The following is a 20,662-nucleotide window of genomic DNA, read 5'->3' on the forward strand; positions in this document are numbered from 1 at the left end:
TCCCACCTATCCGCCCCACTCATCCCACTGACCAATTCCCATCACTGCCTACCTGCACTCACCGATCACCATCCCACCTACCTTCCCCAGCCCACCCCTCCTCTCTCTTTATTTCCCAGCTCTTTTCCCCCTCCCCATTTCTGAAGAAGGGTCCCAACCTGAAATGTCAACTTTCCTGCTCCTCTGACGCAGCCCGGCCTGCTGTGTTCATCGAACTCCACACAGTGTTGTCTCTGACTCCAGCATCTGCAGTCCTTGCTATCTCTAAGTGAATGCTACACTGTATTTGGGAGGGAGCACACCTCAAGTTTTAATGCTCAAACATAGACTGTGCCTACAGTGGAAATGTCATCGTTGTGAAGGGGTCCTGGATGACTTTCAGTCCGGCTCCAGGAAAGCAGAGAGGGTCGAGGTGGGTGGGCAGCAGCAATTAAAGGAAGTATTTCATCCCAACTTTAGCATTGGGATATGGCAGCCAATACTGCTCAGCTTTGTTTAAATTTTCAAGCCAGCACTGAATGCTACGCGGTACCTTTCCTATTGCTCCAACTGAGGGTCGCTTTGTTTTTGGTCTTATTGCTGCTGCTATGCTAAGGACCTGGAAGACATTAGTTACCAGAATTGTTCTTTGAACATTGTAAATTATGTATAGTGCGGGGAGAAGTCTCTGAATTACTATTTAGGATCATGTGCATGCGCTGAGTTGCCTATGACCTAGTGTGTTGATGTCAGCTAATAGCTGCAGCCTAATGGCACTCATCCCAGCCAACATGAGCAGGAGGAGTTTTGGGTACTGCGATGTGTTCAAGTAACTGGCTAAGTATGTTTAATACAGAGCTGTATTGTGTTTCACAGCACAATGTGATTCAAGAATTTAATTAAACATCTGGAGGGGAGCCAAAAGAATTTGGTTTATCAAAAGTGGCTGGTGCCAAGTATTGGACAAGTGCTTTGCAAGTGTTCTTACTGGCAAATAAATTGAGGGAAGCCCTCAGAACAATAATCCATCATCCCATCAAACCATGATCAAGACATTGATTGATCCCAAATGCTAATAATATCCAGGCCTCTGTCAGGAAATGACGATCCCTTCAACCCATCTGTGTCGGCAAGATTTAAACACAGAGGGTTTAAATACAATGTTTGAATCACTGGCCCACTCATTAGCCCAATCCTCTGGATTACTGATCAAATAACATAGCCATCACATGACTGTTCCCAAACCAGGCAGGTGATTAATAAAAGCTCTCGGGAATTTAGTCCAAGCAGTCTACATTCCAACATAAACCGTGTCTCACCTTTGAACTTGACAGAAGCAAACTTTGATATGGTATACAGTGATTCTTCGAAAGCTTCTATCGCTGTTTCTCCAGTGGGCATCTTTACCTGTTTGCTGTGTTTTATTTTTTTGCCATACCCTTGTGTGGAAAATGTTTTCACAGTGAGAAAACTGCGTTCTCCTTGCCTCTGACATCCCTTCTTTTGTTTTGGATGATGACCTCTGCCATATTTTCTCCTGTCCTATACCTGTGATGTTCTGCTCTGTGTTCCTGGACCATCTGTCAACATAATGCAAGACCTGGTCTGTTCTGCCATGAATATGCTATGGCTGTCAATTCACAACTTCACATTTCTGCAGAAGATTCATTGCTGCCCTGAGTGTAAGATTGTCTTCTCTCAGGAGGTGTACTTTCACATTTGGATCCCTTAGTCTTATTATAATCCTGTCGCTAATTATCTCATCCTTTGATTGGGCAAATTCACAGCTTTCGGCAACCTGAGCTCATGTTATGTGTTGATGAATGGACTCCACTTCGCTTTGTTTCCTGTACTGAATATGTACCCTTCATACATCACCTCCATTCCCAGTTCTGCCCCAAATCCCCAGTAAATTGAATCAGAACTGTTAGGAGGAGACCACAGCCATTTTCTCTTGAGCAACATTTTTACTGTGAAATTTGTTTCAGTTTTTTATTTCAGTGGCAGCTCTACAGTTATGCATTTTCTAAAATACAGCACTGTACACTCACTACTTCTGACACAATGTTTCATGTATACATCACAGCAGTGTGTTCAGGACAAGGATTTTATTGAAGTGAAACTTAAGATATCTGCCTACAAGGAATATCCCTCCTGGTAGAGGTCACATGACTATGCCTTAGCAGCAAGAACAGACATTTATACATAATTGCATTTCAGTCCAAACATACTGTAACACAGTTCTTTATTTCTTCGTCTCTTCTTAATGCCACCCTAACGTCCAGTCCCTATGAAAGACAGGTTGGGAAGATTGTCACATTGAAGATAGCACATAAAATTAATGTGTTTGTGGTAATGTCAGACCAATCAACTGGTTTACTGTTGGATTCAGAGGAAGACACTTGCCTCTTTATCTAATCTGAATTTTATGTGAATGTCATTTTACACTACATAGTTGGCTCTAAAATGCCCTCATTGCTAGCACAAGCTGCTCGATTGTGGAGGACATTTAGGGCTCTGCAATATCCGCCAGAAATTGGCTTTGCTGATTGTGTCTCTAACTCTAGTCCAGACGAGACCTGAGTTCCAGTCCCACTTACTCCAGTATCTGAACACTTTGATTAAATGTTTTATCAAAATGCCATCCTGACTAGTGATGTTAAATTGTGGCAAAATTATCATTAAACCTGATTGGTTATTGAGAAAATCCAATCACTAATCTGTAATAATTTATGAAAAAGTTTAACCATTAAAAATTAGGTCAGTTATTGAAGGAATGTAATTGTCAACCGTGTCAATTACTTCACAATTTAAGAAGTGGGTCAATTCATGAATTAGTCCAATTATTAAACTACATTTATTCCTGAGTGAGTCCGCAATCATTTAATCTTGGGTCAAAATATTTTACTGCATGAATTGTTGATTAATTCCCATTGTTGAGCTAGATGAATAGGTACACAAGACCAGTTATTGAAGCTGGTCTGATTGTGTCAGATCCACTAACTGATTGAGTCTAATGATTAATAAGTTCAAATAATAATTGACATCCAATCCTCAAATTACATACATTATTGAGTCAATGCATTCGTTCAACTGTATAAATTATTGAATGTATCTGATCATTAAACAAGTAATTAGTGAGTGAATCAAATCTGAGAATTAGATCAGATATGAATGGGTGCAGTTATTAAACCAATGTGATTATTGTTTTTATTCTAAGTGTTAAACTAGATGTCTACATGAATAAACTCAGCACTAGTGAAAGATATAGGGCAGATGTCAGAGGTAGTTTCTTTACTCAGAGAGTAGTAAGGGAATGGAACACTTTGCCTGCAACGCTAGTAGATTCGCCAACTTTGGGTACATTTAAGTCGTCATTGGACAAGCATATGGACGTACATGGAATAGTGTAGTTTAGATGGGCTTGAGATCAGTATGACAGGTCGGCACAACATCGAGGGCCGAAGGGCCTGTACTGTGCCGTAATGTTCTATGTTCCATGTTCTAAATGGATCAGTTGATGCATGAGTTGAACAAGTAGGATCGATTACTTCTATCAGCAAGTCTAGGTATTAAAGATATTTTTATAACCACCCTATTCAGAGATTTTGTGTTACACGTCTGGAGCAAATGCAATGTAAACCCAGTCCTCCTGGCTCAGAGGTAGGGACATTACCACTGTACTACAAGACCCACAGTCCGATTCTTAAATTGATTAATTAATAAGTAAATCCACTGATTTAAATGTATTGATTAATTGGTAGTTATTTGTTAACTTTGAATTCACAAGTAAGTTAAACTGTGTCGGTAATTGAGAAAACCACAAAGTAAGGTTTATTATCAAAATAGTTCTATGAGTAATTCGATGGTTCGATTCCTTACTGGGCCCTGATGAAATTGAATCAAATTTTGAACTAAACTAGGATTAGACTGAGTTGATTAATGCTCTGGTTCATTCATTAAACTGGATAACATTTGAGAAGATCCAATTAAATTGATTGTTTATTGAATCGATGGAATCCATTAAGATACAAAGTAGTTAATAATGAGACTAGTTGTTGAACTGGATGAATGATTGAACAAGACCAGCTGTGAGGGTTCAAGTCCCACCTGCTCCAGAGGTGTGTAATGACATCTCTGAACAGGTTGATTAGAAACGTAGGCAAAAAGAAGACCTGTTATTGAACTTGGTTCAACCAGCCTGTTGTATTCACTCGAATTAAGAAGAATGAGTGAGGATTTGATTAAAATGTATAAAATTCTAACCGGACTGGACAGACTAGGTGCAGGGAGGATGTTTTCCCTGGCTGGAGAGTTTAGAACTAGGTATACAGTCTCAAGGGTAGCCAATTTAGGGCTGAGATGAGAAAAAATTTCTTCACTCAAACAGTAGTGAACCTGTGGAATTCTTTCCCACTGAAGGCTATGGAGGGCAAGTCACTGAATATATAGAGATTTGGGAAGAAAACAGGAATATGGTATTGAGATAAAGGATCAACCATGATCATATTGGCCTGATGGCCTAATCTTGCTCCTAGTTTCTATGTTTACGACTCCCCACTGCCTTTCCCTTGATAGTGATACAATTGCAACTCAATTCTGTAGTCATTTGATATCATCTGTTTGGAACCTGTCTCCCCAGACATCAATAAATATCTAAAAGCTGACCTATTTAGTGATGTATTTGGTTCCCTTTCTGTGCCCATAAACTTCCTCGCTTGCTGTTGAGAGCTCTTCTCCCTTCTACAGCTGTTTGAGGCATTTGGCCGTATAAGCGCTGCTATAAATTCAACATTTTGCCTTGACAGCTGTTTCATCTGATAGATTAGCAATCCTTTCCTGTCCAACCAGCCATCAATCACTTGGCTTGTTAATTTTCACCGTGTTCCAAGCTCCAACCTTGGGCAACGCACACTCAGAATAGTGTGTGGTGTTGGAGATGGACACAATCTGTATCATACTTCATGTAGAGACCTTTTATTCAACACCAATGAAACAAGAGTTAAATTTTGATTACTGAAAATTTAATGGTTGAAATATAGGGGGCCAAATCTCTCAAACAGGTGCTGATAGCTGGTGATTATTTGCCTCTTTTTAACATGAATTATTAGCTGGAGGCCATTTGTACTCATTGGATTAAGAGGATTTTATGTGAGAAATGGAATGCATCCCACTTTAGACATACAGTATATGAAATCAGATACACCATTGGTTTGATACTGAATAAATGTTCCTCAGCTGCCCAGGCCATTTACTCATACAGAATGGAAACAGACCCTTCGGTCCAACTTGACATCCCAATCTGACCTAGTGCTATTTGCCAGCATTGGGCCCCTATCCGTCTGAACCCTTTCACAGGATAGCAACACCACAGATTATTTGTAGATGTCTTCGAAGACAGAAGGAAAAACTTCATATTCTGTCTGCTTAAGGTTTGAGGTAACAATCCGAGGTTGTTACTTCAGTGCAGTATTGAGGTATGACTAGATACCTCTCCATCTCTCATCTACTTGCTGCCTCCAAATGCACAGGTAACTATGGAGAGATATCTTGGCATCATTCAAAAATGCACAGAGTATCTCAATTAGTCATTTTCCATTCACAGAGATCAGAAATACCAGTTACATCAGCCGTTGTTTTGCAATCTCAGGGTCAGTGTGTCACTTACTGTTAAGAGAGATACTTATATCACCGCCACTTTATCATAGCACGTGACCTGAGAATATAGAGATCCAAATTTGACAGTCTATTAAAAGCGTGCTGCTTTGTTGCAATCTATCAGCATAGTATTAACCCAGGCACACTTGGGTGTTGGAGAAATGCAGGCTGGAATCTTGAAGGGCTCTGAATGACGTGGGCTTTTGGCAAGAAATCTGTAAGAATTTTGTGGTAAGTCCAGCAAGGCCTTTCTTGACTTTGAGAGCAACTAGTTGTATTTTCCAATATCCAGACACCAATACAAGATTCTCATTCTGGAGCAGTGAAAGACTTCTCAATGACACTTAGCACCAGTACTTAGGATGCTGGAGTGCAGCCCTATTTGCTTATCCAGCACACTGAGTGTGGTGGACCGAGCTGTACCAGGCATAGAGACAGAGAGATAATCACATGCCCAGGGGGATCAGAGTCCCCACAGCATTGCTGCAACCCTACTGCCACTGCGCAATGGTGGCCATTGCTGTCCATATATCTGCCTTGTGCACGGGGTCCTCTCCTGCCTGGGGTCGAGCAGGTACTGGGTCTCCTCTTCTGTGTATCAGCAACCCAGAGCATTTCTTCCTTGGTCAGCCACAGAGATTAGCACCGAATGCTCGTCGTTGGGTGAATAAATCTAATCAAATCAGCACGAAACCAGCTCAAGTACCACAGAGGTGCCAGTATCTGGGCTGGTGGAGGGTGCTGAGCTGAGTAGAAGCCTTCCTTGCTAGGGGTTCCTCTATGGCACTTTTACTTGGCTCCTCAAAGTACTGGACGGAATGTCTTGTAGCATCAAGTTGTTGCCCACTAAAGCCCTGGACATGCCACTGGAACCAGCAAGAGATGAAAGAGAGGTTTCATGGACAAAGGTTAGAAATTGTGTTGGGTGAAAATGAAATGACATTGGGCTTAAGGTGAGAATTGCAGTCTGATGAACATTGCTTCTTGCCTGGTTGGCAAGACACAGATGTCTTGGCATTTCCTCAGGACAAGGCCTGATACTCTCCAGCCAGTGCCAGAGTGTCTTGTACCACAGAGTGCATGTTTTCGTATTCACTTAAATGTTGCTAAGGCTCAACAACGGCAATTTGCTTATATACCAACATTTACTGAGTAATGATAAAAGATGAAAATAAGAAGTAATATTTATTAAGTAAATAAAAAGAATGAAAAAGAGAGGAAAAAAGCAATATGCTCGCGCCCTTCTGTCTGTTGGGGACCCCTCGATCATCAGTGACAGAAGGGCACGAGCAAATTGTTTTCTTCCTGTCTTTTTCATTCTTTATATTTGCTTAATAAATGGTCTGGAGGCTGAGGCTGTTTCTGGTACCGTTTGCCATCCCAGTCTGAGATGAAGACCGACGACTTGGAATGAAACTCTCTCTCCTATACAGTGTAACAAACAACGTAGACAGAAAACAGTACAGAAAAGCAGATAATGCTATTGTTGGCTCGTACAGGAATGTTCACAGAAGTCGTTCAAGGTCACGCAGCTGTCAAATATCATCAATGATTTTAGCCCTTCAGCCCATCCTATACAATCCATCTCTGATGATATTTGACAGCGCATGTTACAATTGCAGACGCAAAGCAGCAACAGCTGTGTGAGAATGTATATTAACAGCATGTAACCCATGCTAGATCATTAAAACTACAATGAACATAACTAGCATCTATACGAGCAATACAACACTAGGGTGTATCGTCAAATTAATGATCACCATGGCCTTTGGGGACCAAGCCTTAAATATATGTATAAACCAATGTCTGGTCAAGCCCGTGATGGAATCAGCAAGTCAGGCCACCTGACTGAGGCGACCAGAATATCATCTTCATTTTTTTTCAGTCAATTTATTTACATAATTTGCTCTAAAATTTAATATATTCCAGATTCAGGTTCCTTAATTTGTGTTATTTTTATCTTTCAGTTCCCTATCCACATATCACTTCACACAATAGCAGTAAAATACCATCATACATGGACTCGAAGTTTCTCCAATTCTCTTCGTCTGTATCTGTCTTGAGGATACTTCTTCAATTGGTTTTGATTCTTGCAAATTTTGTGATTGATTGTATCAATGAGTAGCAACTACCTTCATATGCAGGTCGCCCCTTTGAGCTACAATATACATGGTATCAAACAATACAGCTCTAACGTTCGTCAGGCTTTACCTTCAACGTATGCTTCCCACCTTTTATTTTTCCCCAGGGCTCCCTTACCATAAACTCCTACACCACCTGAGTCTTAGCTCGGCTTTATTTCACATGCACTGTCCTAACACGTTACAATTTCACCCACTGGATTAAACGCTGGAGTACATGCATCATACAAATACTCAATATGGGAGGTATTTCATTATGTCATCTGATGGGCCCTTTCATTCAGTCCTGTATCACTCCCAGAATCCATATTCTTACACTTCTGTGACATTTTGACGTACTAGCCAGTCACTTTTTATTTTGATTGTAATTTTTTTTACATCCTTTCACAAATAGTACTTTTATAGTTTTAAAGTCAGTTTGTCTATGGATTTTGTGTCAGTAAGTTATAGTTAAATTATGTTTTTGTGCTCTTCCAAGCCACACCAATGCTATCATCAAGTAGATATACATGTCTGAGACCCGTCCTTCAGGTTGTCTTAATGTACCATCTCATGTTTGTAACCTCCGAGGTAACATTCGCTCTTGCACACTATTACATTGGTAACCCAACACCACATCATGCATTCTTCACTCCCACATGATCCTATCAAATGATCTATGAGGTTTTATTTATCTCTCTACATATGGTCCTGATGCCTTAGGTAGTGGCTTGATCATTAATTCAATCTTTCTTAAAAAGAAGGACAAGGGCACAAACATCACCAAGAGAAAGCTATTAGTTTGGTGCTCTCGTCCAAACCTGCCTTTCACAACTGTAACATTTTAACCTGAATTGCTGCTTCAACCCATTAATGTAATTTTTTATCTTCTACCACCAGTGTCCTCCCTTAATGACTTTGTCTCATCCAATTTTGCAACTTAACTATTACCATCATATCTAATTCCAGAGATCTGTAGAGATTTGTAGTCCATGGAGCATAATCTTATAATGTTTTAAAACAGATGTCAAATATGTCTGTTTGATTCATGCACAAAATACTTTCCTTGATCTTTTTCTAAGATGACCCACCTTTTTTTTAAAAGTTACTTTATAACTCATTCCAGATATTTGATATATCTCTATGTAAATTTGTCCAAACTCCATGTTCTGCTTACTCCCTTAAAATCACTGACTATTTTTGTATGCATTGAAATCACTGAGACTGTGTGCATGCACTTAATCGTTTCCCAGAACGCCTTTAAATTTTCAGGTAACTATTCCATTGAAATGTTTTAGAATACCAGGGCATGTGAGGCTTAATAGAGTTTTTTTTCATGATATACTTCAATATACCTGGGCTTAGTGACCTCGAGATTCCTGACACTCACAACAATTAATATTTCCATGGTACTTCCCAACACTGGCATGTGTTATTGATGAATGGCTTGATGGGTTGAGGGTGTTTCATCCATCGCTGTGTTGTGATGTTAAAATTCTGCAAACAGATTCAGCTTTCAGTGTCTCCGATTTCTACAACAATAAGTTCCATCTACTCCATGTCAAGCGGAATGGATTAAATTAGTATTAATCAATTACAGATTCAAAAAGGAGATGCACTCCTGCACGAAATTACATCATCTGTCTTTCCTCCTCCTTGAAGAAAGGAAAATCCCACACCTTTGTTAAATTTGCCTTTCCTAAAGTCCTTGCCCACAGAGAGTCGCATTTTTCAATGTTCCAATGTCCCTATCACTTGGATATTGACAATGAGTCAACCTGATCATCAGAATTGAAGGATCATTCATATTAAAACAGTATTTGGAAGCTCACTCTGGCCAGAAGATAATATTCCAAACATGGTAATTTCTGGAATCAAAATTCCAGAACCAATTCCAAAAGGTAAATTTTCACCTAGCTTTACAAACAATATTTTTGAATCAACATTTTGCAGATTTCTTTGCTTTATACAATTGTGATGGTTTCTTTAAAGGACATTACATTAACCACACAAGTCCCACGCTGGCATAGGCAGGCAACACACTTTCAAGTCACCATAATTCCCAAAATGCAAACTAAAACTTCAAAGTATCCCCAGATCTTGAGTTCCAGGGAAAAAAATATACAAATTGTACAAGGATGACATTTAGCAACCAACAAACAAAAGTGCATTCAAACCAGACCACAAAGAGTTAACATGTCTACAAGGCTCAGTGCACTTGCACAGTGCAGGAACCTGGCCTCCAGTTCTCTCTCTTTTCAGTTATAATTGTCCCCCATCCTTTCAGGGGTTCTAATTGTGCTAACGTTTTAGCTACAGACCCAAATCCAGAGTCTGCCACATTCCACCCTGGAATATGGGAGGCCTCCGGTGCATCAGGTTGTTTTTTGCTTCTCTTAAACATTTTCCTGAACCACACCCTCGTCACCTGAAATGTGTTGCATCACAGAATGTATCCAATCAGTTCTTTTCAGATTTAGTTAAATGTAGTTAAGATAAGGCTAACAGCAATTTGCTTAAATACAAACATTTATTGAGTAAGAAAAAGGGAACACTTATTAAGTAAATAAAAAGAATCAAAAAGAGAGGATAAAAACAATAAGCTGCACACCCTTCTGTCTGTTGGGGACCCCTCGATCGAAGGCTGGTCTGCAGGCTGAAGTTGTTGCTCACACCGTTCGCTATCCCGATCTGAGATGAAGTCCGACGACCTGGAATGAAACTCTGTCTCTTGCAGAGCGTAACAAATTGCCAGTACAGAAAAGCAATTTTGATGATGCCATCTTCAGCAAGTACGGAATTGTTCACAGGATTCATTCAAGGTCATGCCGCTTTGAATATCATCAACAATTTTAGCCCTTCAGCCCATCCTATGCACAGGGTCCTTCCTTCATAAGGGGTGAGGAGATGAATGTCAGGAACCCCACCGCCTGTTTAGATCCTTCCATTCTGTTATGGGCTGTTTGTACCTGTATGGAGAAAAAGAGAGGGATTGGGTGAGATGAAAGTGTGTGGACAGCTGTTGCTGCAGAAACAGTTGTGGGGGAGAAAGTGGTGAGGTGTCCTGAGTCAGTGAGTAGGCAGCTCAAAGGGTTAATTATGTGGTTTGGTGTAGGACTGGTGGAGTGGGGTTAGGTGCAGGTTTAGTGTGATTGAGGGTAGGTATAACATGCAATGCTGACAGTAGTAGAGCATGAGCCTTGGTGGGAGGTGTTTGCAATAGCAGAGAGAGTGTGAGATAACAGACACAAGATGGTGGGCACTTACTCTGGTGGGACAGAGAAAGTCATTGGCCTCCTTCCTGCACTGCTGGCTATTTTGCCAGTGGCACAGATGGCACTGACCCAGGTGGCAACCTCATCAGTTTGGCAGGGTCTGGTGACATGGCATCCTGTGGTGATCTTGGGCAAGCACAATGGACCTCCTCTGCACTGTCCCATCCACCAGGGCCTCGAAGTCCCTGTCAGTGAACAGTGGCATCAGTTGCCCCCAGTCAGCCACGGCCTCTAGGAGTGTGCAGCCGTGCAGGCAGAATGGACCTGAAACATTGACTCGGGCTTCTCTCCACAGATTTGCTGCCAGACCTGCTGAACTTTTCCACCAATTTTGGTTATTGTTTGTGTGTCTGACTGGGTGCATAATGCAAAGATGATGCCAGTGACAGGAAACAGTTAATGGTAGAGTCCTGGGGAGTGTTGTGGAACAGAGAGACCTAGGGCTGCAGGTACATAGTTTATTGAAATTTTTGTCACAGGTGGTGAAGAAGGCATTCAGCATGCTTGCCTTCATTGCTCATATCGTTGAGTACAGGAGTCGGGATGTCATATTGTGGTTGTACAGTATGTTGTGAGGCCACTTTTGGAGTACTGAGTAAAGTGCTGGTTGCCCTGCTATAAGAAGGATATTATTAAATTGGAAAGGATGCAGAAGAGATTTAACAGGACTGGAAGGTTTGAGTTATAAGGAGGGGCTGGATAGCTTAGGACTTTTTTCACTGGAGTGCAGGAATTTGAGGGGTCACCTTACAAAGGTTTATAAAATCATCATGGGCAGAGCTAAAGTGAATCGCAGAAGTCTTTTCCCTATGGTGGAGAAGTTCAAAACTAATTTTAAGTTGAGAGGAGAAATATTTAGAAGAGACCTGAGGGGCAACTTCTTCACACAGAGGATGGTTCGTATGTGGAATGAACTGCCAGAAAAAGTTTTAGAGGTGGATACAGTTACAAGATTTAAAAGACATTTAGATGAGTACAGAAAAGTTTTAGAGGGATATGGACCAAACACAGGCAAATGGGACTAGTTTAGTTTAGAAAACTTGGTCAGCCTTGTCGAGTTGGACTGTTTCCATTGCTGTATATGACTCTATGACTCTGCCTATGCTCTATATGAGGGTATCAGTGCAGTGTCAAGCACTTCTGGCTGTAAAGAGCAGGATAATAATCAAGCTCGGGCATCGTCATAGGGCCATGGCAGCTCGATGTTGAGATGAGTTGGGGACACTAGCAAGAGAAAACTTGCTCGGCCTCTTGGAAAGAAGCACTCCTGGAAACGTCTCAAACCTGACACTTAGCCAAAATATAAGATTCAGCCCACAATGTTTGCAGGTAATATCCAGCTGTAACAAATGTATATTGGAATTTTCAATACCTCGATTTTCAGGTTTAGTTTCATACATTGTGGAAAATAATATAAGCATATGCTCATCCGTTTAAAGACAGTGCTGGAGGGCAGTCCCAGATCACTGCCGACTCAAGAACAGTCTTAGTACTGGGAGGTGATTCACAGGATAAGATGATGTTGCATTCAGTTTCTGGCAGACACAGTTGCATTTTCCCCACCTTAAGAATTCTCCTTGAGCTGATGATAGTTTTTTATAAAACTGAGTGAGTGCAGTCCCAATTCTGAAGGAAGTTCAATATCAATGAAGAGCGGGAGACCCAGAAGGGTCAGAGGTGAGGGCAATAGGCTTCCTTCCTAAATCACATTTGAGTCATTACAACAATTTGATAGTTTCATGATCACTTTTAATGTTTTTTTCTAAAACTAAATTCAACTTCTCCAAAATCTTTGTTGGGCTTTGAGCTCACATCTGAACCAAGATGGTGGCAGAGTCGGGCTCCTGAGCCCGGAAGTGGATCTGTCTGCTTTTCTTTCTTTTTGCCTTTTTTTTTGTTTCTATTTAATTATTACTTGTGAAGAACTTGGTCGTGGTAACGACATCAGCAGCAGCGAGTGGGCCCAGTGCCAGCTCATGGCGGCTGCAGCGGTGGCAAGTTTGGATTCCCCACGGCGACTGCATCAGTGAGGTGTGCCAACAGCGGACTCTCAGCAGTGACAGCAGAGTTGGGTTTGGGCTGGTGGCACCAGTGATGGCTGCACTGGCGAGGATCAGCCAGGATCATGACCATGGCAGCGTCGGTGGAGGCAACATTCTGGCAGTGCGGCGAGGGGAACCGCAGCTGGCTGCTCCAGGCACGTGGCTGAGCACTTAGCAAGAAGGACAGTAAAGTTCAACTTTATTTTTCTGCCTTTATATTCTATGTTCTGGTTCATTTTATCAGTGTTTTAAGATGGTACCAGAGAAATGCGACAGTATGCTACACTTTTACACTATTTTGTAACAAAATACGTGCGACAATAAATAAATGAAATCAAATGTAAAAAGAAATTCTCATGAGTATTAGGCCAAGATTCTGGACCATTAGTTCACTATAAGAACCAGTGACACGTCAGTATGCTGTACACCAATGTGAGCTGCAAGTTTGAACTGTGCATCTATGTAATTAACTGTGAAGCCGAGTTCCTCAATTCTTGATCAGTGGACATGATGAACGGCTGGGGTGCCTGCGCCTTAGAGTTTGAGGTGGCCATTTGAAACAACTTTTCTGGTGTGTGTGACTCAGTATTGATTAACTGAAGCCATTTGGCACAGAGCCCTGCAGTGTTTTTCAGACAGCTCCCCATGAGTGTTGAGTGCGATGGGCTCACTCACTGAAGCTAATGCCCTTAATTAATCACATTCACACACACACCCCCGTGTTCAGCTGCAGTGAGTCTGATATATTGAGAGAAATGCAAGGTGAAGAAAATAGTGTTTCGCATCCCCATTCATCTGCTTCGGCAGATAGGAGCTTGGCTAGCTGGGATAGCATTTATTGTCTATCCGTAATTGCCCAGAGAGCAGTTAAGTTTCAGCAACATTGTGGGTCTGGAGTTACAAAGCCAGACCAAGTAAGGATGGCACATTTCCTTCCCTGAAGGACATTAGCGAACCAGATGGGTGTTATGACATTCGACAGTTTTACAGTCACCATTAGACTAAACTTTCAACATTCACATCGAATTCAAGTTTTACTATCACACTTGGTGTGATTCAATCCCATGTCCAGTCTGGGATTCTGGATTATGAGCTCACTGAAATCGCCTTCGTTACTCTGTTATCATGTCATGATTTTATAGCATTAGCGAATACTAATGCACTGAAGGAGACCATTCAGCCCACTCTGTTTGTGCTAGCTCCTTAGGAAGATCTAATAATTAACCCCCTTTCCCTCGTCTTTCCTTATATGCCTATATAAACTGTTAACACCTGTATTATTAAAAGCCTTAGATGTTGTCTGAGTCCAAGTAATCTGCACTCCACCACCAAGTTTAGGAATTATTTGTTGTCATAAAAACTTGCAGTACAGGAAGAAGTCATTTGGTCCACCAGCTTTTGCTGACTGTTAGTGTGTTAGTCAGATATATCTTCAATAACATGATCGTTTATGTAGTGAAAACTAAGTCTGTCTTAGTTTTGCCTATTGAGCACCTTGTTCAATTTTGCAGATTTTGATATTCACTTACTGAAATACAAAAGGTTGAATCTTATTTCAAATGAATTTGTTTAAACTAAACAAATATTTGCCGAGCATATTTAGTATTATCAAATGTTTGGAAATGGAAACTAAAATCAGGTGGTATAGCCCTGTGGGTTAGGCATGTGTTTTTGCATTGTATTTCTACAGTGTGCCCTTATTAAGAGATGCACATTAAAGCTGATGCTGTTTTTAGGATGGATTTAAACTCGTTTTTTATGTATGAGTTGGCATATCTGGTGACTTGATCTCACTCCTTGTTTCATTTTGAACTCCGTTCAGATTTCGCCACGTTCGTGCCATTTTCCCAGTGGTGACCATTTTATGCAAATTACCACAAACCACCTTGAGTTCACTGCCAATCTCTAGTTCTCTTTGAACAATCTAGCTGTGTAGGCAACCCATTCTGTTAACCTTATTCTGTTAACCTTTCCCTTCCTGTAACTTTGATTCTCTTCATCTTAGGCATGCAACATTAACAGAACAAAAACAATTTCTCCGATGCCCAGGCCAGCATTTATACCTCAATCAACATCATGAAAATATTGATTATTTTAGCATTGATGTGTTTGGGACCTTGCTGCAATATTGAGCTAAGGTTGACGTGAAAAATAGTACAACAGAGTGTAAATGTAGTGTGGGAGGAGATTAATACCCTTGTAGTTCTACCTGTATGACCAGTACATGATAAGAAATATATTGAGATAGCAAGAACTGCAGAGGTAACACAGTATGGAGCTGGAGGAACACAGCAGGCCACGCAGCATCAAAGGAGCAGGAAAGCTGATCTTTCGGGTCAGGACCCTTCTTCAGAAATTTCTGAATTTCAGGGTTAGGGCAACCACCTGGTCCTGGCCTCTTGTCAATGGTCCAAATTGAAAAGTCTGAGCACGTGGGTATCCAAAGGTCTTAAGCAATAAAAAGATGCAGGAGTCGGCCATTTTGCCCTTCAAGCCAATTTTGCCATTCATTAAGATCATATCTGAACTTCTTCAATTTCTGCCCTGTTACCATTCTTTTAACTTTACTGTCCATAAACAATCAATCTTAATCTTGAATGTAGTAATGAACAGTAATGCATAGCCCTCTGGAAATAAGAATTCAGAAGATTCACAACCTTCTGAGTGAAACATGTTCTCTTTACCTTGGTGCTAACTGGGAGAGGTGATGGCCTAGTGGAATTATCACTGATCTATTAATCCAGATCCCCAGATCATGTTCTGGGGAACAGGGTTTGAATCCCATCGTGGTAGAATTTGAATTCAATAAAAACAAAAATATGAATTAAGAATCTGATGGTTGACATGAATCAATTATCAGGAAAAGCCCATCTGGTTCACTAATGTCCTTTAGGAAAGGAAACTGCCATCCTTACCTGTTCTGGCCTATGTGTGACTCCAGACCCACAGGAATGTGATTAACTCTTAACTGCCCTCTGGGCAATAAGTGCTCTCTGACTAATGCCCTCATTTTCCAGCAACTTATGTTTTTGCAGCCAACTCTTTATCCTGACTCACCCAGCCTGGGTCAATAGCCTCTGGAGTGTCTCAAAAGAGGGAAGAACACCACAGAAAATGTCTTGCTGTTTTGCAAATAGTGCAACGGATGGATGAGAATAATACTTCCATTGGTGCGCATACTATTTTTAACCGCTCCGTAACTTCACAAAGAATTCCATATGTTTACCGTTGCGTAACGACGCACACTATGTGAGCACATTCCATGAAGAATGGCGCCTGTTAGGGATAGTAATACCCAATAATTGAAACCTCAAGATGTCCAACACTTTCAAGAGAGGACAAAGAAGAATGTAAAGTGGGGAAAATAATTGAAAGGCTATGTTCCAGTTGTATAGCAAATTGACAAGACCACACTTGTATAGTTTTGGTTTTCTTGTTAAATGAAAGGTATTGGAGGTGGTCCGAAGAGATTTACTGGACTGATAGAATACGTAGATTATTTTATTTGGAATGGCTGGACAAATTGGGCTTATTTCTACAGGAGTTCAGAACAGTGACAGTGACTTGTATTTAGCATTGTAAGGTGCTGAATGGTCTTCACAAAATGGATGTGGAAAGAATATTTCCTCTGTGGGTGAGTGCAGAACTCGAGGACACTGTTTAGGATTCACTCTTCCAAGAGAGAAACGAGGAGCATTTTGTTTTCATTTCAGAGGGTTGTGGTTTTGGAACTCTGTGCCTCAGCAGGCAGTGTAGGTTGTGGGGACAGAGTGGGGGAGAGGACATTGAATATTTTTAAGGTGGAGGTTGAGTCATTCTTGTTAGGCAGGGGAATCAATGATTCTTGGAGGTAAATAGAATGTCGGAATTAAAAAGCACAAACATATCAGCCATGATCTTGTTGAATAGCAGGGCAAGCTCTAAGGGCTGAATGGTCTAACTCTGCTCCTGATTGGAATGCAGCTTGTGTCCCAGGTTCAGTTAGCTGAGCTGTGATTTGTGTGGGGTCAATTCTTTTAAATCAGCCATTTATTTGAAAAGATCAAGGACAGCAAGACAATTTTTAATTGTACTGCATTCACAAACATAAACACTACGTTCATCCTTATTGAAAGCTTGCTTTTAAATCATTCTTCCTGGGAACATGATTTCACCCTTGATCTCAAATTCAGACACATCAGAATTTATTTTGTTGGAAGAATGAAGCCAGGCTCCTTAATGAACACGAGCAGGCAATTTACGTGGTAATTAGCTGCTTAAGAATCCTCCAGGTTGTTGTTCTCAGCTCAAACTTAATTCAGATTTCAGCTTCCAAAATGATATTTTGTGGTAGATATGGACAAACCCTTAGCTTCAGCTTAAGTCCCCGACTTTGTTACCATGACAACTCCTTGGTGCCTGACATATCTGAGCAAAATATCCCCCCTCCCAACCCCCCGCTGCAGTTAAATACAATTTGGGGAAGACAAAGGGAAAAAGTGAGAGAGAGCGAGAGAGAGAAATGGACTGGATATTCCAATGGCCAAATAGTCTTTGGAGGAGCACAGATTGCAGAGCTCTGTTGGAATTTCTGGGATAATTGACGATTCTCTCCATGAAGCATTCTCCTGTGTCTGTAGCTCTTCAAAAGAATTGACTAAAGGAGGTAAATTGGGAGGGTACGGCTTCAGTTAGGTTAGTCATTGCTTGGAAAAGTTAGACATTTAAAAATCAATTGTAACTCCTAGCTAACAATTGATGTGTTTTGAATCTTTGACAAGGTTGGCTTCAAGGGCAAAATGGCCCACTCCTGCTTTTTATTGCTTAAGGCCTTTGAATACTCACATGCTCAGACTTTTCAATTTCGACTATTATCCAGATGTCAGGGACAGGTGATTGCCCTAACCCTGAGGTGAATTATAGTAGCCCACTGACCAGTTAATTGAGATGAGCGAGAGGACCAAAAAGTGCAATTCAGCTTATACTCTAATTTACACAGAGGGAATATGAGCTAACGCCACCCAAGTTCTAATTCATCATATTCCTTCCCTAATGCATTCCACCCCTGGACCCCTGACAACCACTCCACCCTCAAGCAGTTTCTTTCCACAATTCTCCCCACCGCCTCCTCTGAGAGTTGACACCTCTATCTCCCCTGTGCCAGAACTGATGAATGACTCAACCCAATCCTGGCCTGACAATACCCAGAACAACACCATGACCCTCTCCTTCCCCTGTCACTGGAGACAGACCACCCCTCCCTGACATCAGACTTGACCCCCAATTTCCCCCACCCGCCACTATCATCGGGTCTAGCAACCCCTCTCACCTGATTCATTGCAGTATTCAACATACCTTCCCCACCTCCACTGGATCGCCCCCAGAACTCCACATATCCCAAGCACTACACATACTGGATGCCCTGCCCAACTGGCACTTAAACCACATGAAACCCTATCCACCTGGAACTCTACCCATCTGGCATGTTGCCCACCTGTCACCCCAATCTCTTGGCTGACTTGCCCCCTAAACCTGTACTGACCTTACATACTTGCCCTTTCGCAACAGCTGTCATTGTTTTGCTGTGCTGCTGATTATTTCAATGTCAGACTACAGCACACTGACTGTTGCAAGAGGGTGTGTACTTTGACATACACTGACTATCCTGCATTATGGGAGAGCTGTTTTCAGGTTTGGGGTTGTTAATTGGGTAACAACTGAAATTGGAGTTTGAGATTGGTAATGGGACTGATATTGTGGCCAGGCAATATTTAAGGCCATGGATCTGTGTCCGAGATTTGGATTAGGATTGATATTTAGATTGGCATTCAGATTTTGGGATTGAGATTGCATTTATTTTGGGTTGTGTTTGAGTTGGGAAAGAAACAAGATTATAATTACTTAGTGCGGAATTCAGTGTTTAAATACTGTACTTGCAATTTACATTTGTCTTTCTCACATAATGGAATTAGATTAAAGAGAAGAGTTGTGGTATAAATTGAAAACACATGGCTCAGTGTTGCTAATTTCATCATGCCCAGTGGGAGCTGAATGCCAGGGTGCCCCCAGTGAAGTTGTAGAAAGACAAGTCCCAGAGCCCCACTAGGACTGAGGTAGAAGGGGCGAACTGACTCTTCTCTTTGTCCATCTCCTGAGTCGACCCTGACAGAGTTTGAATTTAAAAGGGAGGTGATTAAATTTAATATCTCTGAATTGCAGAACTGTTAGGCTGCAGATGTAGGCCAATAGCCCATTCTGTCTGCACAAGCTTGTTAAATGAGTGTCATTACCCAGAGCCAATATTCTGCTTTCTGCCCAGATCCTTACACATTATTTTTCTTCAATAACCATCCAATGCCCCTCCTGAATGTCTTAATTGAACCTGCTTCCTCCACACTTCCATACAGTGCGTTCCATATCAAAACTACTCACTGAGGCAAAACATTTTTCCTCGTTTCATCCTTGCTTTATTAGCTCATCTCTTTAAATCTAGGCCCTGCCATTCTTGTTCCTTTAACAAGTGGGAACAGCTTCTCCCTGTCTAGTCTATCCAGCCCACCTATGATTTTGCAAACCTCTATCAGATCTGCTGTCAGTCTTCTTCAAGTAATACAGTCACAAATTCTACAATTTATCTCGTACTTGAAGTTCATCATCCCTGGAACTGTTCTCGTAAGTTGCTTCTTCACCCTCTTTAATGTGTTCACATCTTTTCAATTGTGTCACATCCAGAACTGTACACAATACTCCTATACGCACACACACACACATACATATACCTACACACACACATATGTGTGTGTGTCCTATTTACTTCACTGTGCATAGTACTTATGTCACTGTGCATAGCTTGGTGAAATAAACCAGTGAGTTCCCTTAAATTAGGAAGGAAAGAGTTAGTTTTATTACTAAAGCCCACTCAAGCAAAGATTATAAACATATCAACAAAATATAAAAAAGGTACAAATCTCTATCCACTAATGGAAAAATAATGGACTCACCATAAAAAAGACTCTCAGTTTGTGGAAATTAAATCTTTGGGCGTCTTCAAGTCACAAATGCTGTTTTGAAGGGTAGGTTTTCAAAGGAAAGAGAGAAGAATAAAGATTTATAATTAGCTGTCTCTTCGTACACTGCTGCAGGAAGATCAATTGGATGTGTTTCAGGATAGAATTCAGATTGAGTGATGTGGAAAGGAAATGAGCAGGTTATCTCGGCTCTCAAGAAGAGTCACTGGACTCAAAACATTAACTCTGATTCCACACAAGCTGCCAGACCTGTTAAATTTCTCCAGCACACACTGTGTGGGCAGGTTACTGCACAGGGACTATGGAGACATAGTGGGTAGGCGGGGTTGAGGGACGTAGGATGGAGATGGATAGGTGGGCTTTTAAGACACAGGAAGGCGGGTGTTTTGGAGTTTGGGGAGGAACTGAATATATGTGGGGGTTGAGAAATGAAAGGTGGAGTTCAGCAGATGACTCTGAAAGACAAGAGGAAAAGTTAGGAAGATGGAGTTGAGAGATGAGAAGAATGTGTGTGGATGCGGTTTTAGAGATAGTCGGAAAGGTGGTTTGGTGGAGATGGGATATGGTGAACTGTTGAGATT

General features: G+C 41.3%; 1 protein-coding gene across 1 annotated transcript in view; it reads left to right on the forward strand.

The window, feature by feature from the left end:
- shank3a (SH3 and multiple ankyrin repeat domains 3a) overlaps positions 1 to 20,662 on the forward strand; it is a 730,589-nt gene that overhangs the window by 421,371 nt on the left and 288,556 nt on the right. The gene's annotated exons all lie outside the window — the stretch shown is intronic.

Source organism: Stegostoma tigrinum, chromosome 25, assembly GCF_030684315.1.
Source record: "Stegostoma tigrinum isolate sSteTig4 chromosome 25, sSteTig4.hap1, whole genome shotgun sequence".
NCBI classification, from domain to species: domain Eukaryota; kingdom Metazoa; phylum Chordata; class Chondrichthyes; order Orectolobiformes; family Stegostomatidae; genus Stegostoma; species Stegostoma tigrinum.